Source organism: Loxodonta africana, chromosome 16 (genome assembly GCF_030014295.1).
Source record: "Loxodonta africana isolate mLoxAfr1 chromosome 16, mLoxAfr1.hap2, whole genome shotgun sequence".
NCBI lineage: Eukaryota > Metazoa > Chordata > Mammalia > Proboscidea > Elephantidae > Loxodonta > Loxodonta africana.
In genome coordinates, this window is record NC_087357.1 from 22,072,324 (window position 1) to 22,099,096 (window position 26,773).

Consider the following 26,773-nt stretch of genomic DNA (forward strand, 5'->3'; position numbering starts at 1 on the left):
AAAAAGTTTAAAATAAAAATTGGAAAGCTACACATTGTAATGAACCTAATGATCACGGCTAGGTGTTGGGATCAGGGTGCTTTTAAAAAAATCTATGATTCACTTTATTTTCCAAATTTATTTTTGGAGTGAACATACACTATTTTTATAATCAGAACAGACATCACTGTTTTCCTTGGATAAGACTGTAAAACAGATTCTGAGCTTTGTGGTTGAATTTTGGTGAAACAAATGCTTACTTGGAATGCATTTCAGGTCTTAAAATGAGGAGAGTAGATGTCCCATTTTCTTTATAGAAGTGGGGCTCAGTCTGTTGAGGGCTTTTTCCATGGACAATCTGACTGCAAACCATCAGAGGTCAAGGCTACACAGTGCACTTAGAAAAAAAAAAAATCTCTCTCTCTCTCTCTCTATGCCTGGCAGTGATGTTGGTACGACATCAGTGTCTGGTCTGATTTCTAGAATAACCTAACCATTTGAAAGGTGGCCCCAGAAGTGAACTCGTGCCTCCTATCAGAGCCCATAATCAGCAGCTTAGCAGAGAAGTGCCAACCTGTTTGTAAAAACAAGGCCCTGTTCAGATTTCAAGCAGTGCCACCAAGGAAGCTATTTTTAAGTATCTAATTGCATTTGTAGCATCTGGCATTCTGCACAGTCCGTTTTTATGACTTCAGCATGATACATGTTCCACAGGACAAACAAACAAAAGAGAGATTAAGTGTGGTGCGTTCGAGTCATGTCGAATATTTCCATTATAGAAACGTTACAATATGCCCTAGAGATTATTCCGGGACCAACTAAAACATTGCCCAACGTATAGAACCTTGGACCGGGGAATACTTAGCAGCTGAGGGGAACAGGGATTTACTTCATTTATTAGGCCAGTACACAGCCTCAGATACTAACATGCGCTGATAGGAAATGCCAACATTTCAACTTAAATCAAGAGTACAGTGCATAACATTGACACTTTGCCTTTCAGCAGAAGATCACAAATAGCATAAATCTGGGTTTCTTGTACTAATTGCAGCAGTTTTCTAATTTGCTTATGATAGCTGCCTCATGTTGAGCTGATCTTCCTCCAGTTACCTCTTAAGGCTGTCTGAAATAATCCGCTTACTCCTGGTGTGTCCGCAGTACTTTATATCAAATAACCCTGGCTTCCTTAACACAGCCGTAGCGAAGGCTGTCGCAGCCCAGCCCTGTGCTCACAGAGTGGCGACTACGATGCCTCCACAGACACAAGCAAGGTAAGGAATGAGGGTGCACCATAGGCTTTTTAGGAAGTTAGGATGATGAAATATGGGCTAAACAGCACTAATTAACAACTGAAAGCATAATCTGATAGCTGTTTTGAAAAGACTGAGACAGACAATTTTGCTTTTTCAGACAGACGGGCAAAATATTTCAGGGTGTTCACCAGCCTCCGTAATTATTATTGTCAACATTCAATCTTGGTTAAAAACAAAACAAAACAAAACTTTTTTTTTTGCCAAATCCAGCCCCCTTCTACTTTTTAAAGGCTCAAGTGAACATTCAATGACACAGTCAGAGGCTTAATTGATACGGACAGGCAACCTGTTTCAGTAGTATTATTGCTCTACCTTCACTTGGTCTTTAATGCATGAGATTTTTGAAGAGTTTTAAAGAAAGAAGTGTTTTAATGTTCATTAAGCAGAATAGCAAGGAGCCCTGGAGGTGCAGTGGTTAAGTGTTTGGCTGCTAACCAAAGGCTGGTGCTTCGAACCCACCAGCTGCTCCGTGGGAGAAAGATGTGGCTGTCTGCTTCTGTAAAGATTACAAATAAATAAATAAATAAAGCCTTGGAAATCCTATGGGGGCAGCTCTACTCTGTCCTTTAAGGCTGCTATGAGTCAGAATCAACTGGAGGGCAATGAGTTTGTTATTTTTTTTGTTAGGCAGAATATAGCCTAGAATTCTAATGCTCAAAGAACATGCCATAGATGTATGTGTGTGTGTGTGTGGTGGGGGGAAGCTTCAATGAACAAAAGTAATGAGAAGGGAGAGCCTAGAACTGGGAGGAGAGCAAGGCTCTAACCCCAGATGTTTTGCTGTGTGACCTTAGGCTTTCCCTTGCTGGGCTTCCATTTCCTTATCTGCAAAGTGTTAGGTGTGGGGGTGTGCAAGGACTGGAGGATTTCTAAGACTTCTTCTGCCTCTAGGAGTCTACAGTTGTTAATTGAAAGGCTCTTGTAGGGTTTTTCTTATAAATATGTCTATTCTAAACAAGCACACCCAGCATCTCTTTCCCTTTCTAAGCAACACATCATATTTGAAAACATTTCCCTCACATTTTCAGAGGTTACTGAATGGGGAAAAGCTATTCTGTTTAATCCTACTTTATAGGAGTTTGCTCTTTTATTAGAGAACAGACCTGGAACAGTGATCAGTAAGATACGTGCCCAAAGTTGGGGAAGGGGCGAACAAGGAAAAAAGAGCCTGCCTTCAAGTGCCTTGTGGAAATGTATAAAACAAGCAGCTAGATAGTCCTTTGCCAAACACTGTTATAAATTTTTTATTTGGCAGCTAACATTCTCAATAGTTTTCTTGGCAGCAATTGGGACCTTTAGCAAGAAAGGTGCAGGAGAAAAATACCTTGTTTAGAAATGTTTTCAACACTTTCTGGGATTTTTCAGAACTTCTGCCTGCAGCACATTTTTACAACTACAGTCTCTAATCACCTGATGAGTGGGTGGTGGGGTTTAAACTTTTTTCTTTTTTTTAAAAAATAATATATAGAGAGAAAGTGAACAAGCAGTACTATTCCCCTCTAGCCTTCTGCTGAGTCTGTCTTTCTTATTTTTTGGTGGTAGTTGTTTCTGATATCCAGTGCTTAATCTTTCCTGTCTAGATGAAAAATTGAAAATAATATCAAAATAATATTTTGTTGGGTCTGATAGTATCTATATGGTATCCCTAGATAATAAAGATAAATGAAAATAAAACAAGATGATGACCAGGGCATTTTTCTTCAACAGTTCCTCCAAAAATGGGTCCCACCCATTGCCTTTGGGTCAGCTAATGGGCAAAAAGCTTTCCTGGATATGAAGCTGATGTAAGCACGTGTATCTAGGACCTCTACAGTCAAAACCTCAATGGGTGGAATGAGTGGAATGAAAACTGGTAGAGCTGGTCACTATCCACCTCAGGGAACCTCAGGCACAGAAAGCCCTTTGAGAAAGGAGGTTTGGAATTCTGGGAAATAAAGCACCAAAATCCATAAGGAGTCAAGGATGAGGCCTTTCATTCCAACTACATCCTAAATACCTTATACAACACTTATACTGACTAGCAAAGTCCTTGTACCAGGAGACTTCCAGCTATGAGTGAAGAGATTGGCAAATTCACTGTTCCCCAAACAAGTATAAACAGGACGTTTGTCAAAACAACCTTTTTAGGGCTCTGGATAATGACTAAAGGTGAAAAAACAAACTGAGAAGTGTTTATTCATAGAAAGCTGGCAGAACTTTGGGTAAGAACATTTCCACCTCACCCCCTAGCTCAGCTGGCTACAATGCAGTTCTACCAGGGTGGGGTTGCCAAAGGAGGCTGACTTGATTTGGAGCAGAGGGCAAAACTCATGCCTGGAGGTGTTTTCAGTTAAAAGCAGCAAACTCAGTAAGGAAATGAACGGGAGAAATCCCTCAGCTCTGCTAACCTGAGGTTGCAGTCTTGGTTGGGGTGAGCAACAGACCAGCCAGAAATGTAACAGAAGATCCTCGAAATGAAAAAGCCAGAGAAGTTTTAGATAAGTTCTCCACACATCCTTGGCTGACTAGGAAGGTACGTGCATGTGCTGAGGAGACCTGAGAGAGCCCAGAGAAAAGTCAAAGCCAAAACTGACTTCAAACTGGCTGAACTTTGAATGTGCCCCTCAACTCACACACAGACCACTCAGCAAAAGATGGAAGCCTTATGGATTTGAAATTTTTGAGCTTAACCTCTGCCCAATCATTGGCTAACTACTGAGCTATGCACACAGAGAGGCAACTCCAAGGAAGCTACCAGGTTCATAAAATAAAAATGGGAATCATCAAAAACAAAACAAAACAAAGCAAAACAAAAAAAAAGCCAAAAACCAAAATAACCCCCCAAACTACCACCAACTATGGGGAGATAGATTCTGTAGATTACATTTAGGCAAGCTACCTAAAAAATAATCAGAATCCAGAGTTATTACAATATGTTATCCAAAATGTCTCATTTCTAACAAAAAATTATGAGACATACAAGGAAAGAGAAAGGGTAACCAAAATTCACGGAAATAAAGAAGTCAATAGAAACTGACTCTGAGTGGGCTCAGATGTTGAATTGAGCAAGGACTTCAAAGTAGCTATTATAAATATGCCCAAAGAATTAAAGGAAATGATGCTTAAAAATTTAAAAGAAATTATGATGACAATGACACAATAAATAGGTAATCTCAATAGAGAAAGAGAAACTATAAAAAAGAGTCAAACAGAAAATTCAAAGTTAAAAATTACAATGACTGAAATGAAGAGGAAGTATCAGTGACTTGTAGATTGAACAAAAGAAATTATCCAGTATGAAGGAAAAAAAAATTAAAGGAAAATGAACTGTGCCTCAGTGACCTGTGGGACAATAACAAACACACAGATACATGTGCAATAGGAGTCCCAGAAGGGGAAGGGGAAGGGAAAGAGAAAGTGGCAGAAAAAATAAATTTAAAGAAATAATGGCTGAAGGAGAAAATCTTGAAAGCAGTCAGAAAAAAAATAACTCATTATGTACAGAAGAATGACAAAATGGCTGACTTCTCATCAGAAAAATGGCAGGAGAAGACAATAGAATGGCATATTGAAAGTGCTGAAAGGGAAAAACCTGTTGACTAAGAAATCTATATCCAGAAATACTATCCTTCAAAATTGAAGGTGAAATGAAAGTATTTCCAGATAAACAAAGACAAAAGAATTTATGGTTAGCAGATTTGCCTACAAGAAATATAAAATGAAGTCCTTCAGGTTAAAAGGATATGACACCAGATGATAACTCAAACCCACAGGGAGAAATGAAGAATACCCAAAATGGTAACTATGTGTGGGTAAATATAAAAGACTGTGTAAGTATATATTTTCTTTTTTATTCCCTTAATTTATTTAAAAAACATAAGATTGCATAAAGCAATCATTATAATGGTATATTATTGGGCTTATAACATATATGGATATAGATACATACATATATAATATGTATATGTATGTTTTGTTAGATACCAATTTAACAAAAGAAGGCAGAAAAGGAGAAACAGGAATAAAAAACACAGCAGGCATATAGAAAACAAATCACAATGTGGCAGACAATCCATATGATAAAGAAAATCACATTAAATGTTAAGAGACTAAACACGTTGATCGGTCAGCAGGGACAGTCAGACTGGAAAAAAAAAACTTCAGTTTTATGATATATACAAAAGGTACAGCTTAAATTCAAAGGCACATATAGGTTGAAAGTAAAAGGATGAAAAATATATACCATGCAAGCAATGGCCAAGAGAGCTGGAGTGTCTATATTAATATCAAACAAAATAAACTTTATAAAAAGAAATATTCCTAGAGACAAAGAGGGACATTTCATGAATATAAAAAGGTCAATACATCAAGAAGATATGGAAATTATAAACTCATATACACCTGAGTCCCAAAAACAAAGAGATCAAAGGAGAAATGGAAAATTCAATAATTATACTTGGAAATTTCAGTATCCAACTCAGTAAGGTTGTAGGATAAAAGGATACAGGAGATTTCAACATTATTAACCAACTTGCCCTAATTAACATTTGTTGAACATTACACTTAATGAAAGGAGCCCTAGTGGCACAGTGGTGAAGTGCTTGGCTGCTAACTGAAAGGTTGGCGGTTTGAACCCACCAGCTATTCCATGGGAGAAAGATGTGGCAGCCTGCTTCTGTAAAGATTACAGCCTTGGAAACTGCATGGGGTGGTTCTACTAGCTATGAGTTGAAACTGACTCTATGGCAATGGGTTTTTTGTTTTTTTAGTTTGGAAAGAATCCATGAATCAAAGAAATCACAATGAAAATTAGTAAATATTTTGAAATGAATGAAAATATAATTATCAATATGTATGGGATACAGCTAAAACTGCTTACAGGGAAAGTTAGAGTTTAAATGCCTAATTTGGAAAAAAGGAAAGATTTCAAATTAATAATCTAAGCTTCCATAATAAGAAATTGAACAAGAAGAGCAAATTAAACCTGAATCAAGCAGAAGTGTGCTGGCTCTTTGAAATGATCAACAAAACTGATAAACTTTTAGTAAGAATGACCAACAGAGAAAGGAAGAACATAGAAATTACTAACATTAGGAATGAGAGAGGGGATATCATTACTGATACGACAAAAATTACAAGAACTATAAGGGAATATTTTGACCAACTGTATGTGAACAAATTAGACAAGTTAGGTGAAATGGACAAATTCCTAGAAATACACAAATTACCAAACTTGACTCAAGAAGAAACAGAAACTCTGAGTAGAGCTATAACAAATAAATTAACTGCATTGCTAATTAAAAATCATCCAGTAAAGAAAAGTCCAGACCAGATGGCTTAACTAAGGTATTCTATCACATATTTAAAGATAGAACACCAATCCCATACAAACTCTTTCAGGAAATAAAAGAGGGTAGAATATTTCCCAATTTATTCATGAGGCCAGTACCCTGACATAAAAGCTAAACAAAAAACCACAAGAAATAGCCTTCATGAACACAGACACCAAAATCCTTCATAAAATATTATCAAACCAAATCCAGCAACACATTCAAAGGATTAAACACCATGACCAAGTGGGCTTTATCCTCGAAATGCAAGATTCGTTTAACATCTGAACATCAATCAATATAATATAACCACATTAAGATAATAAAGGACAAAAACCACATGATTATCTCATTAGACACATAAAAAGCATTTGACAAAATCTAACTCCTATTCCTGACAAAAACTTTGAGTAAACTTGGAATATAAGGGAAATTCCTCAACCTGATAGTGCATCTACGGAAAACCTACAGCTAACATCATACTTAACAGTGAAAGACTTGAGTATTTTCCCCCTGAAAATGGGAAGGACCCCTATTGATGCAGTGGCTAGGAACTCAGGTTGCTAACCAAAAAGTTGGCAGCTCAAATCCACCAGCCGCTCCTTGGAAACTCTATAGGGTAGTTCTACTCTGTCCTATAGGGTCACTGCGAGTCGGAATCGGCTCCACGGCAATGGGTTTTTTTTTTTTTTAAGCATGGGAAGGAGGTAAGGATGTCTGCTCTTGTCACTCCTGTTCAATACTGTTCTGGATTTCTAGTCAAGGCAGTTAGCCATCAAGAAGAAATAGAAGGCATCCAGCTAAGAAAGAAAGAAAGAAGTAAAATTGTCTTTGTTAACAGATGACATGATCCTGTATGTAGAAAATGCCAAGGAATCTACACAAGTCACAGGATACAAGATCAATATACAAAAATCAATTCTAATTCTATATACTAGCAATGAATGACCTGAATACAAAATAAACAATTTTATTTACATTACCATCAAAAAGAATAAAAAAATTATGAATCACTTTAACAAAAGAAGTGAAAGACCTGTACACCAAAATCTACAAAATATTGCTGAGAGAAATTAAAGAAGACCTAAATAAATGGAAAGTAATTCCATGTTCATGGATTGGAAGATTCAATAGTTTTAGGCTGGCAATTCAATGCAATTCATATCAAAATCCTAGCAGGATTTTTTGTAGAAATTGAAAAGCTGATCCTAAAATTTATACGGAAATGAAGAATTAGAATGGCCAAAACAATTAAAAGCAAAACAAAACAAAAACAAAGTTGCAGAGCTTATACTAACTGATTTTAAAACTACAGTAATAAAGACTTTATAGATAAATGGGACAAAATAGAAATTCCAGGAATAAACCTTTACATTTATGGTCAATTGATTTTTGACAAAGGGTCCAAGGGAATTCGATGGTGCTCAGAGAACTGAATACCCATTAAAAAAAAAAAAAAATTACCTCGAACACTTATCTCACATTGTATGCAGAAATTAACTCGAAATGGAGCATAGACCTAAATATAAGAGTTAAATCTATAAATCTTCTAAAAGAAAACACAGAAAGAAATCTTTGTAACCTTGGTGTAGGAAAGTATTTCCTGGATAAGATACTAACAGCAGGATTTAAAAAAAAAAAAAAGATAGACTTCATAAAAATTAAAAGTTTTTCTTTTCAAAATTCACTACTAAGAAAATGAAAAGACAAGCCACAGACCAGGGGAAACTATTTGAAAATCTCTTGCTTATCTGAAAAAGGCTTGTATCCAGGAACATAAAAAATCTCAAATCTCAACACTAAGAAGACAAACAATCAAATTAGAAAATTAAAAACGATCTGAATAGACATTTCACCAAAGACTATATACCAATGTAGATAATGTCGTTGTTGCTAATTGCCCTTGAGTTGATTCTAACTCACGGTGACCCCATATGTGTCAGAGTAGAAATGTACTCCAAATACACACATGAAAAATGATGGAGTCGTTAATCATTAGGAAAATGCAAATTAAAACCATGAGCTAGTATAACACACCCACTAAATGGCTACAATAAAAAAGATTGACCATATGAAGAACATGGAGTCCTCATGCATTGCTGGTGGGAATGTAAAATGGCACAGCCACTTTGGAAAACTGTTTGGCAGCATTTTAAAAGGTTAAACATGTACCTACCATATGACCCAATAATTTCACTCCAATGTATCTACCCAAGAGAAATGAAAATATATGTCTGCACATAAAACTTGTACTTAAATGTTCATCGTGGCATATTCATGACAGTCAGAAACTGGAAACAATCCAAGTATCCATCAACTGGTGAATGGATAAACAAAATGTGGTATAGACAGTCCCCAGATTATGAATGTCTGACTTATGGACAACACATACAGAAGAATGAACTACCATAAAGCCTATCATATTAAAATTTTGAGTTAAATACATACGATGGTTCATAATAACAAATGCATGTACTACTTGGTGACTCATGAAAACAGCACAGTTTGGAGGTGTCATCATCCTTGTTTTATATGCACAGGAAGATAAAATATAGACTATCTACTAAAGCAAGCATTTGACTGATGCTAAATAAGAACTGTATGTACCTGTTGTGACTTACCTACAAATTCGTCTTAAAGACAGAGTTTGGAATGGATCTCCTTCATAACGCAGGGACTGCCTGCATATTCACACAAGGGTACATGGGATGACTATCCAGCAATAAAAATGAACGAACTACTGATATATGCTGCAATATGGATAAACCTCGAAAACACTATGCTAAGCCAAAAAAAAAAGAAAAGCCAGACACAAAAGAGTATATATTATATAAGTCCACTTATACGAAATTTCTAGAAATCAGATCAGTGGTTGCCTGGGGCTGGGGTTCAGAGTAGGACTGACTGTAAACACCAAAAAACCAAACCCATTGTTACGGAGTTGATTCTGACTCACAGTGATCCTACAGGACAGCCTAGAATGGCCCCATAGGGCTTCTGAGGAGCAGGTGGTGGATTTGAACTGCCAACCTTTCAGTTAGCAGCCACAGCTCTTAACCACTATGCCACCAGAGCTCCATGAACAGGCCACTGTGAAATCTTGGAGAAGCTGCTTACCTCTCTGGGCCTCAGGTATTTCTTCTGTAAAATGGGGATAAGAACATACCTATCTCATAGGTTGAGTAGAATTAAGTGAGGAAAACCACGTGATGTGATTAGCACCTAGTGACCACTACAGAAGTAAAGTGCTGGTATCATGATTTCAGCAGTCATCCCCTTGTTTGGCTTTGATGCAGGGCTTTATAAACAAGCTCCAGAGTTGCCTTTGTCAGGGAGGGGCTTCTCTGCGTCAGCCTCCACAGCCATTCTGTTGACAAAGCCTCCTAGGAAAGTGGCTGCCTCTGGGAAGGCACTTGGGAGACCCCAGTGAACCCCCCTTCTCATCTCCAGTGCTCGCAGACCCCTCTCTGCCCCTTCTTCCTATACCTCTGCCATCTGTGGGAAAACATTGCTGGTTGTGGTTACATTCAGGAGTGGGGAGGTCTTTTTCCGTGTAAGTTTACAGTAGAGAACAACGAAAAGACTAAAATCCAAAGCCAACAGGGTCCAAGGGATCTGCCTACATCTTGGGCTGTGCCACAACGTGAAAACACATGGCTTCAGAGTGTAACACGAACAGTCCTGCGATCTCTCCAGGGTGGAATCTGTGTTTTAAGCTATGCAGAAATACTTACAATGGACCTTCAAAAAAAAATCGGTGGGAGGGTATGTTAAATGAAAATCAAGATAACCTTTCACAGGCAAGCTTTCCCTGTATACTCCAAAATCTTCTCATTTCAACTATAGTAAGAGTTGGAGAAATGCTTTCAAACAGGGGAAGCATCTATTTTTCTCAAACCTCATTTGAGCTGGGCCCTCTTGGGATGAAGGGGAGGTTCGCCATTTGTAGACAAGAACGAAGCCTTTTGTGAATAGCCTAAGCACACCACTGACTTGCTTTAAAAAGTGTCAAAGGTTATTTTTGGAGAGCATGTGGTTGACTACGCCAAACTGAAACATTGACTTATTGCCCAATTTAGCATTAAAACATTAGAACTTACAATTAAGATGACTCTGTTTACGCCACATGAGTTTGCCAACATGCTGCAAATATATTTCTGTTATCATAATAAAACCAAGAAATGGGCAAGACTGGTTTCTCACTGTTACAGGCCACACTGAAAAGCACTCAGAACACTGAAATTTGAGCTGCCCTATCATATAGGCAACTTCTTTTCCCCAAAGAGCAGACACTGGGTGTAGCTATATTAGTGCATAATAGGTTTATTCTCATCCACAAAACAGGAATTACTTTATGGCTCCCAAGTAAAACTAGTGTAAGAAACACACTGGCAGATTTGCTACAGATGTGGGCTCTGACACGTACACACTGGGAATCTGCTATTAATCACATATTAAGAGTTGAACATTATGAAGTACAAGGCAGATAACCATTCAGTTTAAGGTCTGAATTGATTTAAAAAAAAAAAAAGAGAAGAGAAAAAGGATTAGTGTGCCTGTGTCCACAATTGTGTTTAAACGTCTTGCTTTAAAAGGTATCATTCGTTCCCTCCCCTGTCTTCGCCCCATTTTATTTCAAGGTTGGTCTGCCTTTTGTTTGGTTCCTTTCACTCTGACACAGATGACAGTTCTTGGGAAAAGTGCAGCCCTTCGGCTGTCCTGCTCGCTCACTGGACGAGGACAGGAATGTGCTTGTTCGGCATTTGTTCAGGAGAGCCTGGACAACACGGACTCCGGGGACCAGGAGAGCAAGGAACACATGCTGGAAGCAGCTCCATACCTAGCCCTCCTGGCCTTTGTCACCACCTGCTCAAGGGTTAAGGTGGCCATGGTAATTATGCCAAGGCCACGCATTACTCTGACAAGGTAATCCATCAATTATTTCTCACAATTTCAATTCACCCCTCAAATTTTCCTTACCTCCAAAGCCAGCTGGATATTATATTACCGAAGCTGTTGAAAGGGTGGAACACTAGCCATGGAGCCAAAGGCCACAGCAACTATGCAATGCATAAATTTTTATTGTTTGCTCAGTATTGAAATCTCATTAGGGTCCATAATTCATCTGAACACCGTGAACATTTACATCTGTTGATCATGAGAACTTAGAAGGAATGTACACCTTTGGCTAACTTGTTTTTAGAGGAGGCAGGGTGTGTGTGTGTGCACGCACGCACATACACTCATATGTTTTCAGCCCTTGAACAGCTGTGGTTTAAATATCCCTTACTCCAACCAATTTCCAACCTGAATTTAAATATCCCAAAGTTGTTTTCTTTTGGCAGCTTTCAGACAAAGACTCAGTTCTCTTCGAGTCCAGCTTAATCAATGTTGGAAAATTCCATTCATCACACATTGGCCTTAATGCAGCTCGGCTGTGTTAATTACATCAGAATTATCCCAAAGATTACACGCCTTTCATTCAACATATATATGTTTTTGTCTTCACTCAATTATGGCTTCAGAATCGAACTCAGGAGAGAAAATATGACCGTGACTGTTTCTGGGTCCCAGGGACATCCAGATTTGCATCCATATTTTTTTTGTTGTTGTTATGTGTGTTTTTAAACATCTTTCCTACTAAGTTCGATGCTTTCTACCTGGCAGTATTTTCATGTGCAAGGCTCCCAGCTGTCCCATAAACACTATATTTTGGCAAGCAATGATCACTGAGTCACAGAATCAGAATTGGATGGGAAGGGGCCTTTGGGCCCACCTAGCCAGGCCAGGCCCCCTCCAAAGCAAGAACGCCCCTGACAACACTCCCTGACAAGTGGACCTTTAGTTCATCCATTTTTGGAATGAACTATGGCAGCAGCTGAAAGGCTCTTAGCAAACACTCCTTCGCAGTTCAGGGCAGAGATGAAGAATACTGTGTCCAATGAGAAGTCTAGAGGGAATTTAGGTAGACCAGATGTAATTACCTGGACTGGCATCTGGCTAGGGCACCAGCTCTAACAGTCCCACTGTAATTCTAGCTGATGGCAGTGACACCTTCTGATGAGAGTCTTGTCAACTACAAGCTGCTCCTTAGCAGGACTTCCCTAATACGCTGCGACGGGAAAAATCGGATACAGATGTTTTCACTCAGAAGGCCTTGGAAATGCTAAAGTCCTATCTTCTCCTCAAGGAGAAGGGGCCCGTACTTCCATATAGGAAAAAGAAGCCAAAGGGCCTTAACACAGGCTGGCCCGAGTCAAGCTTCATCTCAACGTCCTGTTCTTATGTGTTCTCTAACTCAGCTCTAAGTTTCAGGTTTCCATCATCAGCGCTACTTTCAGTCTCAGAGCTCAACTGGATACAGCTGGAGAAGTGGACCTGGACACACAGGTCAAGCAAACACTGGAGCGGGGCTATGGAAAGTGCCCTGGCTCCGGTCTCAACCACAAGTCTCTCTACCTCAGGTTAAAAGGCAAGGCGCATGGGTCTGCAGATGTGGTGAGGAGCAAAATCAGACCTGACCCTGTCCTCATGGAGGTTACAGGCTTTAACAAAATAATCACGTTCGCAAAAGGTACAATTTCAAACTGTGGTAAGTGCTAGAAAAGAAACAGATATGATCCTACGGAAGTCTAGAAGAGGGGGCTTATGTCAGCTGGGTTTCCAGGACGTTGAAATGGAGTTGGCAGTGCAAGAGGTTTATTGGGGGGACAGGTACCAGCCCCAGTTTTTGAGTTGATTCTGACTCATGGTGACCCCATGTGTGTCAGAGTAGAACTGTGCTCCATAGGGTTTTCAATGGCTGATTTTTGGGAAGGAGATCATCAGGCCTTTTTTCTGAGTGTCTCTGGATGGACTCAAACCACCAACCTTTTGGTCAGCAGCCAAGTGCATTAACTGTTTGCACCACCCAGGGGCTCCTTAATGAGAGTGACACCTGTGAAAGATAAAAAGAGGAGGAAGCACGATTGAGCAGGGAGAATCTTCAGACTGTGCTGTAGATCTGACAAAGTTTTGGCCAACCCAATAAGGAGCTCTGGAACAAAGAGGGCCCATTAGAAGAGTTCCACGTTGGGCAGACACTGCTAGAGCCTAGGACCCCCCCGTGCCCAGTCATTGGCTGAAGGCTGCCTGGGAAGAGCGTGGCTGGGCTCTGAGCTTGAGGCAGGTCCCGGGAGGCACCAGGATCTGGAGCTGCCTTCATGCCTCCTAGCTTTATGGCTGCACCTCTGTGGTGGCCACAAGACTGAGCTTGTCTAGGGGCTAGGGAAAACTTCTCTAAGGTAGTGATGATGTTGAGTTGAGATCTGAAGGATGCACTGGGTTAAATAAGTAAGGCAAAAAGACAGGTGGGAGAGGAGAAAAGTTCCAGCATGTGCAAAGGTTATCTGGAACGGCTTGCTGGTGGAACCATGAGAAGGCAGTGTGCCTGGAGACGAGAAAGCCAGGAGGAGGACGGCAGGTTGGTTTTGTTAATCTATAAAACAGGAAGAGCGATACCCACTTGATAAGGTTAATTTGAGGACTAAATGAGAATAGCACCTTGACCTCTTAGTCCAGTACCTGGTACTTGGAGAGCACTTGGTAAGTGTTGGCTATTAAAGAAAACTTCAAGGAGCCCTGGTGGTGCAAAGGTTAAGTGCTTGGCTGCTGACTGAAAGGTTAGCAGTTTGAACCCAGCCATTGGCTCCATGGGAGGAAGACCTGGTGTAAAGATTACAGCCTAAAAAACCCTATGGGAGTAGCTCTACTTTGTCACATGGGGTCGCTATGAGTCTAAATTGACTGGATAGCACCTTACAACATAGAAAAAAAACCTCTCCTGGAAATGCCTTCCGAATGAATGCAGGTGAGAAAAATGGACTTTTAAACTTTGTTTTCAAAGGCTTAAGAAATTTTATTCTGAAACAGTATGCATGCATTTAACCTTTTCATGACTGGTGGGATATATGGTTGCCTGCCAACTTTTTGTGCCTCTTAGGTTCATTGGGAAGCTGGTTTCCCACTGATAGTGCATGCTGCTGCAAGGCAGGGGCCTTTATGACTACTTGAAACCACAAATTACTGTTTTGACAGGGTGTTGTATGAGGTGTGCACTACTGGCAGGAAAAGCAGAAATTTTGAAAAATGTTTTTGGGAGACTTATGTCCCTGTGGACTTGGAGGGGGGACTCCAGGGGTAGGGTTAGTGGGACAACTTATGGCCCTCTGGACTCTAAGGGTAGGTTTGTGGGAGGAGGCAAGAAAAAAAAAATTCATACTACCTACCGAAAATTGAACAACACTCAAAGATTCAGCATGCTTCCATTAATGAAAACACATGGTATCAACCAAAAATTCAAAGCAGAAAATAATTGGGTCTCCCAAACTACAAATGAATTGCTTACCTCCTTTTTTCGTCGAGATCATGCTGCTACCCAAATCCTCAATTCTTAAAATTCCAAGCATATGGGTAAGTTTATAACTAAGTAATTAACACCAACAGCTCAGAACTAAGTAATAAATTGCTCGTAACAGAAAAATCATCTATGAGAAATATAAGAAACAGGGGTGTTCTTAGAAACAATGGCACATTGCGAATGAGGAACGTGGCTAAACAGAACATGAGGGCTTCTAAGTAATATAAAAATATGTTTTTTCTCTCTCTACTCTCACCTGTTCATGTGCGTAATCCTTCAGACACCTATTTTCATGTTATTGCAATGCATACGATGCAGGAAACAAAAAACTATCAAAGGATGAAAAGTGTATGCTGGCTGTAGTTGCTGGAGCAGATTTGATTGTGAAAGAAAATCAACAGGTCAGTTAAACATTTTTTCCTAGATGGTCATTTTTTTGAAAAAGTGGATGAGCACCTCCTAACAGATTAGGGGGCATGCTCTAAATTCAAGTTCAGATGATCCGAAACAGCTGAAAACAAGTCCAACTCCTATACCATTGGCCCCTCATGAGTATATACAGGTTTGGAATAACCTGACTCATAAGGCAAAAAAGAGGAAAATCTCCTATATACACGTACTTGCAACAGACTTATTTTATAGGTGGCAGTTAGAAAAATCAGTGGTCATTTCACAATCATAATACTACTGCCATCTCTGTCTGTGTCAAAATCTAGTCTCCTCTTAAAAAGAGATGTGGCAGCCACTGTTTTACAAGCTTACGTGCCACCTCCTTTGACTTCTCAGCATCTAATAAATATACAAAGCTATTATTTTCAGCTGTTTATCCCCTTGTTCATTCCATCTGAGATGATTCGTACTACCTCTGACACTCATAAGAGTGCGTAATGCTGAAAATATCTGGCTCCACTCTTGGAAATCTCGAGATGAGATATGGCTAATATCATCCACGAGAACGCAAATGTCTGTATTCTTTGGTGTTTTTCCTCTTTTCCCTTTTCAAGCTGTGATGAAGCAAACGTGAGGTTTCCACAACCACCCAAACAAAAACATCTTCTTTGAGAGTCTGAAAAGTATCCAACAGATCAACGTTGATTATTATTATTATTTTCTTTTAGGAAAATGTGTCACAAAGCTCCTGAACTTCTCTTGCATATTTCTTTCCTGTGCCAAAGCTTATCAACTCTTAGGTCATCTTGATATGTCAAAAATGTCTTGGATCATAGAGTTGAACCTAAGCAGATTGGACAGGAATGTCTTCATTCAGACAAAAAATGTCTGACGAGAAAGCTACTTATGTCTCCCAGTGGAGGGAGGAGGAAGCCCACCTTGGCTCATATGTTGTATGTTAGTAGTGACTAAGCTCTCCAAAAAAAAAAAAAAAAAAAGATTCCTGAAGAATTGCTACCTGATGGAATTGCTCTATGCTTCTGAACCTTTCATTGCAGTGAGAGGAAGTCATACTGCAAACAATGTTTTCAAGCCCTCCCAAGTTTTATCTGTTGCCACAGATTTGCTAGGGATTTTTTTTTAGTAAAACAGGAGTGAATACGAACAACTCTTAGCCCTGTAAGAGAATTATTTAAATTCCTTAGAAATAAAACATTCTAAATATATACTTGAAACATTCTGTGAAAGATTTGGATTTAGTCTAGATTGTGTCACACAAGGGATTATGGCTATTTGTAACTGGTTCAAGTGGCCACAACTGGGCACAATTCACAATGACTATGATCTTTTATTGGGAGTCCCTGGGTGGGGCAAGGATACCCTGGCGGCATAGTGGTTAAGAGCTACAGCTGCTAATCAAAAGATCGGCACTTGGAATCCACCAGGCGCTCCCTGGAAACCCTATGGGGCAGTTCTACTGTGTCCTATAGGGTCGCTATGAGTCAGAATCAACTCAGTGGCAACAGGTTTGTCTTTTTTGGTTTTTGGGTGGTACAAATAGTTCAGTGCTCAGCTACTAATCTAAAGGTCAGCTGTTTGAATCCACCCAGAGGCACCTTAGAAGAAAGAACTGGTGATCTACTTCCAAAAGGCCACAGCCATTGAGAACCCTGTGGAGCGCAGTTCTACTCTGAAACACATGGGGTCGCCAGGAGTCAGAATAGGCTAGACAGCAACTTTTTTTTTTTTTAAAATGGTTTCTTATCAGGAGGATGAATGGGGGTAATAAGGGTTAATAGCCTCAGAAGAAGAATCTAAATGACTGGCCTAAGGAGCCTATCCTGAAGCCATTCTACAGTTCTTCATTCCAACATGAAAATCATGGTCTTGGTATTAAGTTGGAAACCCTGGTGGTGTAGTGGTTAAGTGCTACAGCTAACCAAAGTGTTGGCAGTTTGAGTCCGCCAGGCACTCCTCAGAAACTCTATGGGGCAGTTGTACTCTATCCTACAGGGTCGCTATGAGTCGGAATCGATTCGATGGCACTGGGTTTGGTTTGGTATTAAGTTAAAAATGAGGCGGTGCTCATCCAGGTGACTAGTAACTCCACGTCATATATTCAAAAGGCCACTTTTTTTGAGTAATGTGAGCTCCACAAGGTATTAAGGGACCTGCTGTCATCAAAACTTTCTATTTTCTTCTGTGAACGTTAAATGACAATACAAGCAGAATCTAATTGAATGTCAGCACTTTCTTGGGAAGGGGGCAGAGGACAAATACCACAATGTCCAGAAAACCGAGGTCTGAGGAGTCTGGGTCGGATCCCAGCGCTCTCGTGACCTTGGGCCCAGATTGGCTAGTTTCACACCATGCAGGTGAGTTTTGTCTTTGACTAATGAATGCCAGGCATGGAGTTGAAATAAGATAAGCAACAAGGCCTAGTAGGGGAGGAATCTCTACCATGCAGAGTATACACTGAAAATAGAATCCTGTTGGTGAAATCTTGTTTTTCACTTTATACCCCAGAGACTGACTTTTTCCCACAATGCTCTATGTCAAAGACCCAAAGGACAAAACTTCTGTATAAAAAAGGGCTGCCTTGTGGCTGTCTCCACTCTCCCACCTAAAGAGAAAGCATTCATTTCTCAGTGATTGGTTTAGTACCTGAACTGTGGGCCACAGTCCTAGAGCTTTTTATGGGTAGCCTAAGCAATCCACCCCCACCTCAGATATTCAAGCACCACTCAAGTTAAGTCTGGGAGGCTGGGAGACCGGTTAGCCATTGCCATGCCCAGGAAGCTGTCTCATTATTTTCTGGTCTTCCATGCATGGAAATAGGTTTTTACCGTGAGGCATGGTTAGGATTTGTAAAAGACAAAAGAAAGGCAGGCAATGACCTGGACTTTGGTCTTCCTTTCTGTCATTAAAAAAACGGTCATCAAGCATGTGAACGCCAGAGCCTTCAACTTCCACCAATTAGGAAAGAAGAGCTTTGAGAGATGTGATTGTCCTAGTTTTTCATTCTAAGCAAGACTTAAGAAAATGGTTTTTAAAATTAAGTCAGTACAACTCAAGATTTGGAAATGAAAGAATTAAAATTATATGATTCCTCCACGTGGGCTCCAACAGCTCCCCTTTAGATGGTTAATGGTGAACATATCTGGTGGTCTGAGGGGCCAAGGATGGCGGATGGATGGATGGATGGATGGATGCGAGACAGGCGGCAGCTGGTAGACAATCTCTCTGCTCAGAACCATCAACTTCTGGGACCCAGACCAGAACAAACTGCCTGGTGTTGGCGCCCAGAGCCCGTTTCTGTACTCCCTTGCACCAGCCTTGCTTCTGAGCTCCCCAAGGTTGCAGCAGATGTTAAAAACTAAAGTTGAAACCTTTAAGCTATAATGAAGGAGTTCACAGGGTTCATAATCCCAGTACCCCACCCCGATTCTCCAGCGGTCCCGCTGAAAGCTTTCAAATAGTCCTCAGTACTAACACGGAGCAGCGTGTGTTGAACACACTGATCTGCCCATGATTACCCTTGGCTGCTGTAAAACAATCTCACTCCCCGAGTGAATGCAGGCTGCAGCAACAATGGTGTTATTGACTTGTTGCTCCGGCTCTATTTAGTTATTACCCTCGGGGCCACAATCAATAGACTTTGCACCAAGTCAGCCTAATAAATCCTAGGCTCTCACTGGAGGTTTGCCAGGAACGGCAAGAAAATCTATGGCAGGGAAACACTTTGAGTGCGAAGACAGAGAAAGCTGCACTGACAGCTGTATAAATTAATTAACAAGGAGTTGTTTATTCTTCTCAAAGATCAGATGGCACATTTATCATCATTGAAGAAGTCACAGATAGACGATCACAAAATTATCTGGTGATATAAAAAGCCCCCACAAATGTGGACATATACACACACAAGAGAGAGACCCACATTCTATGGCAACTTGTTTCCTTCTTTATTACATTTTCAACTACTGAACATATAAATTTGCCTTCTTAGCACTAGTTCTGGTCAGTCTATTATTTCCAGTTTATTGGGATGAATGCAGTCTGCCTTGAAATTCTTTCAGCTGTGGCTGAAATAGTCAACACGATAAAAATAAAACGTTGATCATTAACATTGTTGTGCTCCAGGATTTTTTTTTTTTTCCCTGCTGGTAGGAATCTGAACCTTGCTTGTAATGCAGCAATTGGAGGAAAAATGCTTTAGGTGCTAGAAACACTAAAAGGTCAGTGCAAGTAAATGCCAGGTTACTGCAGATCACTGCAAAAGAATTCTAGGGTATTTTCCTTCTTTAGTAAGCAAAGGATCTGTAGATTCAGCGGGAAGGGCCCCAGGTTCCCACTGCCTGAAGACAAACTGAGCTAAGCTTGGGCCAGCTCCAGGACAAGAGAATCTTCTTCCATGGGTTGAAAAGAAATGTAGATCAACGGGGCTCTTAGAGCTTACTTGCGACTGCAGTAGTACCTTCTAGAATACTTACACAGTAAAACCTGTGAGAGCTGGAACTCAAAGGGACTGCCTTGTTTGTCAGGGTCTTGCAAGTTTTCCCCGTTTGACAGGGTGCAGCCTACCACTTTTCTATTACTCTCTGTTAGTGGAAAATATTGGAGTTTTACTTCTCTGACAGGTTTCCATTTTACACAGGTTCTGGTTTTTTGCAGGTTTTACTGCACAAAACTTTTCTTTGGTTCTAACTCTGCCCATGCTAGTATAGAACCTGAAGCTCGACCGAAAAAATCTTTCTGAATGCTAAGTAATGTCAGTTTTTAAATTCGAGGGTGGGGGTAATACAAATGGTCTTTAAACAAAATCAGTATCATCTGGCCAACTGAGCAACGTTTGGTGAGAATCTATTCAGTACAGGGCACTGAGACAGCCACTCATTGGCTGGGACAAGCCATCATTGTTCCCAGGTGTGGAAAGATTATTTCATGGTTCTGGTCTAGCCTGGGATATGCCAGCCCTGTTGAATGCTAACACACTTGTGAACAAAACAGGCCTCAGCAACCCTCTCAAACACGCACCCTTTAATGTGATAGGCCCGCAGGAGGGGACTCCTACTTGCACACTCATGAAGCCCCGTTTTATTGAGGGAAAGCTCATTGTGTTGACCCAATAATTTATTGCCTCTTAGAAATGGTTTCTAGGTAAAAATAGCTAATTGACTCAAGAGGCTTTAATCTACTGCAATTACCTCCTAATACTGTAGATTGGGCCCCTGTACTTTTCGCTAATCAGCTCAATGTGTCACCAGCAAAGACACATCTAAAAAAAAAAGGTAGAACTTAAAATCTTTATCCCAAATTTATTTCTAAATATGTTCATATAAAGTTGCTCATTCTCAGATTAATTTACAACCCATCCTCCACTTGGCCTTACACTTGGAGATTGGAGTGTAGGAGAGGTCACTGAAGCTACTCCTGTATCATAAGAAGTAAGACCAAGGTCCAGAGGGGGACACGGTAGCCCGTGCGAGCCCCCGGACAGTCAGTAGCAGAGCCGGGCCTGGGTCTCAGATATTCCGCCACCTCTTTCTGGCACTCCTGAAGTTTCAGCTATGATGGAATACACCTGTGATGGCAGCCCTCGATAAACTAAGACGCAGAAGGGAGCTTCTCCCCTCTGTGCCTCCTCCTTAGTCTGCTTCAGTTTTCCTCTCCCCAGTAAAATAGCTCCTGAGTTGCTCCTCTGGTGCACTCAGCTCCAGGCTGGAACACTCAGCCACTTTTTGACACTTTCTCCACTACCCTCCCATTGAAAGATTTCAGTTCCAGGTTCTAAGATGTCAGGGCCAAATGGCCTGTGTGTACTAGGTGGGTAGTTCTGCTGCTACTGGCCGCCTTGCCTTGGTCAAGCCTCTCAGTGTCTCTGAGCCTTAGCAATCTTCTGCCAAAGGAGGGAGCTGAATAGAAGACTCCTGAGGGCCCTTTGTCTCAGTTCCATCATTCTGACTTACGCGAAGGGCTACTCATGGGCTATCATGCCTCGTCGTGATTTGCACAGCAATTCTTACTCCTCAGCTTCTGCACATCCACTAACTCTGCTGCCCACCCAAGTAAGGTGTTAGATCCTGGCAATAACACCAGGTCTTAAAGTCAAGGCACCACTGGAAAAAATTTCAGGCCCAATCACACTCTGAAGATGCCTCTAGGTCCTCTCTTCTCTACATTGAGGCTTCTCTGGCAGTCATTAAGTCACCAAGTCCATTGCTACAAGTTTTCATTCCAAACGTCTGTCTCTTGCCAGGCACCAGGGCACCAGTTACAACACTGAGATAAGGTTAGGCCTGGCACCTTCCACCTGGCACCTGAGTCACGGTAACTTCCCATGGTTAATGCTTAGGGGCAGGGAGTGGGAAGGGATGGGACTAGCACAGGTTAGTTTAGGGGGCAGGTTTATGCCTCTGGAGTCTGCTGTTGTGTGGAATTCCAGGGTTTGGCATCTGCAATCTCAAGCATCCGACACATATTTGGTGTCTAGCTTGATAAGAGTGAGCACTTACATTTTGTATGGCAACTAGATACGAGGTACTGTGTGCTTCCCCACACCCGGGATTGCCTCCTTTAACCCAGCCAATAATATTGGGAGCTTGGTATTATTCCACTCTAGAAATGAGAAAATTAAGGCTCAGAAAGGTTAAGCAACTTGCCAAATGTCACAAGCATGGCCAAGAACCAGCTTTTAGTCTTTAGAATTGACAAGGTCAGTTCTCTCTATTATACTCTAATTTTGCCAAAAAGACCCAGAGATGGTAAGGAGTTAAGAGACAAGTTAGAGTGATAATTTATAACCATTGGTTATTATTTCATCCACGTAATGGGCACAATTTATAAGTTTTAGAGTTACACTCTATGGCACTCAGCCTACAGCTTCCGAGAGCTGAAGTGGTTCTCTCCCTTTGCTAAATTTGACCCCACCAGTCCTGCTTCTACTGGCCAATGGGCATCCAAGGTTAAGTAGACTGGGCTGAGGTGTGTCTTGGTGGATGACCACATCTATCTCCAGCTTTTTCTTCCATCTAAAACACAGCTATACAACTGGATATTCATATGCAGAAGGATAAAGTCGGACCCCTACCTCACTCCATGTATAAAAATTAACTCAAGTCAAAGACCTAAATGTAAGAAAACATAGAGATAAATCTTGTGACCTTGGATTTGGCAATGGATTCTTAGATGACACCAATAGCACAAGCAATGAAAAAAAACCAGATAAATTGGATTTCATCAAAATTACTTTTGTGCTTCAAAGCGCATTATCAAGAAAGTGGAAAGACACCTCACAAAAAAAAGAAAATATTTGCAAATCATATACAGTGAAACCTGTGAGATACTGGAACTCGACGGGACTGCCTTGTTTTTCCAGATCTCACAAGTGTTTCACTTTTGACAGAGTGCAGTCTTATCACTTTTCTATCATGCTCTGTTAGTGGAAAATATTTGAGTTTTCCTTCTCTGACATGTTTCCACCTTACACAGGTTCTAGCTTTCGCAAGTTCTACTGTACGTGATAAGGGACTTGTATCTAGAATATATAAAGAACGCTTATACTCAATAATCAAAAGACAAATAACCCAATTAAAAAACGGACAAAGGATCTGAATAGACATTTTTCCAAAGGAGATATACAAATGGCCAATGAATACATGAAAAGTTGCCCAACATCATTAGCCATCAGAGAAATCAAATCAAAGCCACAATAAATACCAATTTTTCACGCTTAATAGGATGTTTATAATAAAAAAGTTGGATAATAGCAAGTGTTTGTGAGGATGTGGAGGGATCAGAGTCCTCATACACTGCTGGTGGGAACATAAAATAGTGTAGCTGCTGTGGAGAACAGTCTGGCAGATCCTCAGAAGCTTAAATATAGAGTTACCATTGGACCCAGCAATTCCATTTCCAGGTATACCAAACCAAAAAACCCACTGCCGTTGAGTTGATTCAGGCACATAGTGACCTATAAAAAAACCAAACCAAACCCAGTGCCGTCAAGTTGGTTCTAACTCATAGCGACCCTATAGGACAGAGTAGAACTGCCCCATAGAGTTTCCAAGAAGCGCCTGGCAGATTTGAATTGCCGACCCTTTGGTTAACAGCCATAGCACTTAACCACTATGCCACCAGGGTTTCCATAGTGACCTATAGGGCAGAGCAAAACTGCCTCATGGGGCTTCCAAGGCTGTAATCTTTTCAGAAGCAGACTGCTACATCTTTCTCCCACAGAGCAGCTAGTGGGTTTGCACTGCTGACCTTTGGGTTCACAGCCAAGCACTTAACCACTGCACCACCAGGGCTCTTTTTTCTAGTTATAGACACCCCCCCAAAAAAAAGACAACAGACATTCACACAAAAACCTGTAAACAAATATTCATAGCAGCATTATTCATAATAGCCAAAAGGTGGCAGCAATACAAATGTCTATTAACTAAAGAACGGATAAAGAAAATGCGGTATATCCATTCAGTCATAAAAAGGAACGAAATACTGATACGTTACACCATAGATGAACCTTGTAAATATTATGCTAAGCGAAAGAAGCCAGTCACAAAATACCACAATATTGATGATTCCATTTATATAAAATGTCCAGAACAGGCAAATGTATAAAGAAAGTAGATTAGTGGTTGCTTAGGGCTAAGGGAATGGGGGAATTGGGGATGATAGTGAAGAGGTATGAGGTCTCTTTTTAAGGTGATGAGAAGGTTCTAAAATTCATTATGGTGAGGGTTACACAACTTTGAGAACATACGAAAAACATTAAACTGTATATTTTAAATGGATGAATTGTATGGTTAGTGAATTATATCTCAATAAAGCTGTTACCAGGAAATAAAAACAAACAAAAAAGGCTATGCTTTACGAGTTTCCTGAACCCAGCTGCTTTGCTATGTAGAGGACAAGTGCCTCCCCACACTCCTCTCCCCAGCTCTGATGGTTGGCCTCACTTGGCTGGAAGTATGCTCACTTCTAAAGTGCTTTCTTCGTCCACCCCTTGAGTGATGGAGAGAAGAAGTGCTGGTAATGAAAACTGCCAACTTCTGAGCCCTTATCACAAGCCAGGGTCTACGTTTTCTATAGAAGTTATTTCATTTTATTCTTACAGCTGCTCCCCAGGATAGGTACCATTATTGTCTCCATCTAATGATGAGGAAACTGAGGGCTTTAGGTAACCAGTCCAAGGTGACACAGCTAATAAGCGGTAGTGCCTGGATATGCACCCAAGTCTACCTGACTCCGGAGTCTGGGCATACGTGAATCTCAGTTACGTGTGATGCTGCGCTGGGGAGGAGGCCCATGTGTGCATGCGCAGAAGCCTTTATTCCCCCTTGGGTGCTGGGGAATCCCAAAGGCCCCTCCATTATAAACTTGCCGAAGTGCTCTGTGGGAGAGCTGGAAGCCTCTTTAGAGAAAAGCCAGAAACTTCCTTACAGAGAAGTCCTATTAATCCTGTTCATTTAAAAAAGTCATTTAAAAATGAGGGAGATGGCATTATTCCTTCCTCTGCACCAGGGGAGCCCTGGTGGCAAAGTGGTTAGGAGTTACAACTACTAACCAAAAGGCTGGCAGTACAAATCTACCAGCTGTTCCTTGGAAACCTTACAAGGCAGTTATACTCTGTCCTATAGGGTTGCTATGAGTCAGAATCGACTTGATGGCAATGGGTTTGGTTTGGTTTTTTTTTGGCTGTAGTAGGTGATACTTTGAACATCGTATTTAAACCTATTTGTTTCTGAAGTTACTTTGTGGTTAGGAAGAAACAGTCAGCAAGTTTTAAGAAGGCATTTCTACAAAACGTGGCAGAAATAGGGTGTTATGGAATTTAACTATGGAATTAATTTTCTTTTAAAAACATTTGGAATTAATTTCTTCTGTTTACAAGGCTGCATCTTTTAGCCAAATTTTCATTTTCATATCCAATCAGAAAACTCACTATACGGGTTTAACAGTTTTATGTAGCATGCCTGCCTCCGGCATTAACTTGCTGTGTGATCTTAGGCCAGTCACTTGCCCTCTCTGGGTGCCAGCACCCTGCAGGAGTCCAATAACTGTTTGTGGAATAGAATAGTTAAATGAGTAACATGGGTGGGATGGATCAGATCAGAGGTCGCCAAATGACAGCCCAGGGCCAGATCCCACCTGCAGATGTGCTGGTTTGGCCTTTTTAGTTTTTAAATTAAAAAAAAAAAAAAAAAAAAGAATTCTTGTTGACATTTATAAGTGGGGATATTTGTCATCTAGAATTCTGGCATTCTGGAAAACTCAGAAGACTTGATCCCAGCAGGCCTGTACTCCATGTGTTAACAATGGAATGGATTCGAGAAGCCTCTTCAACAGGACGCTCACTCTCCATTTTCCTCATATCTCCTAGTTCTTTTGACTCACCTGTAGTACCTAGCTGGTTCCCATGGGTATCTGAATATGTCACCCTGATCTGGATTCTCTCCCAGGTTCCTACCTCTCTCCTAGGCTATGTTTGAAGCTTTGTTGTGTTCCACCTTCCTCTTGCTGTTAACCTTTCCAAATACAGTGCAGGAGCAATGAGATACATGGATTGGTCCCCATGTCAAGTGGCAAGAAAACCCCTTAAGAGCAACACCCTGGCCCTCAAGCTGATGCCACACTTGGCAGCAGAACCTGAGGGAGACACCTGGCAGGGAAACACCTGGCAGGTCCACCTTGTCCAGGAACTCCAGCTCATAGATGAGGGCAGGCCTAGGGCTGCATCCAGGAACACATGAAGAAGCTATTGGTAAGTCTGGCTCATTAAAGACTTCATGATGGGGAATTCCATGTTCTCATCTGACATTCCAGATGAACTTGGACTCCAGGTCAACTCATTTTCCTCTCTAGGAGAACAGGAGACAAACGGGCCCCACAAATTAAATAACAAAGCCACCCCTGATGCCATCAGAGGAAGCCCAGAGTCCTTCTACACACAGGAAGGGTTTGCTTTTGAGTTCTGATAACCTAAGATGGAGCTTCTAAGGTGGCCAAAGCCTGCCGGTGGGGCCTGACAAGGCCTGTGTTCTTGGTTCTCAAACCAGCAGGGCTGTGGTGGTGATCTGGATTTTCATCCCATTTGTGGAGATAACTAATTGCAAATATCAGCTCTCCCTACTGCCCACAAAAATTACTTCACGTGTGCATGTTATTTCCCGTTTCTGACCCAGTTTTCCTTTAAAGGAGTGACTGTCAGACCTAATAAGGCCAGAATTACTTCATAATGTAATTAAAAAAAAAAAACAAAAAAAAAACTTATGTTGAAATAAGAATAAGGGAATAAGTGGATACTGCATGGTTTAAAAAGAGAAAAGGTGTGCGTCAAGGGTATATCCTTTCACCATACCTATTCAATCTGTATGCTAAGCAAA

General features: G+C 40.9%; 1 protein-coding gene across 7 annotated transcripts in view; it reads right to left on the reverse strand.

The window, feature by feature from the left end:
* The window catches only part of VTI1A (vesicle transport through interaction with t-SNAREs 1A), a 373,592-nt gene that overhangs the window by 19,874 nt on the left and 326,945 nt on the right, over positions 1 to 26,773 (reverse strand). The gene's annotated exons all lie outside the window — the stretch shown is intronic.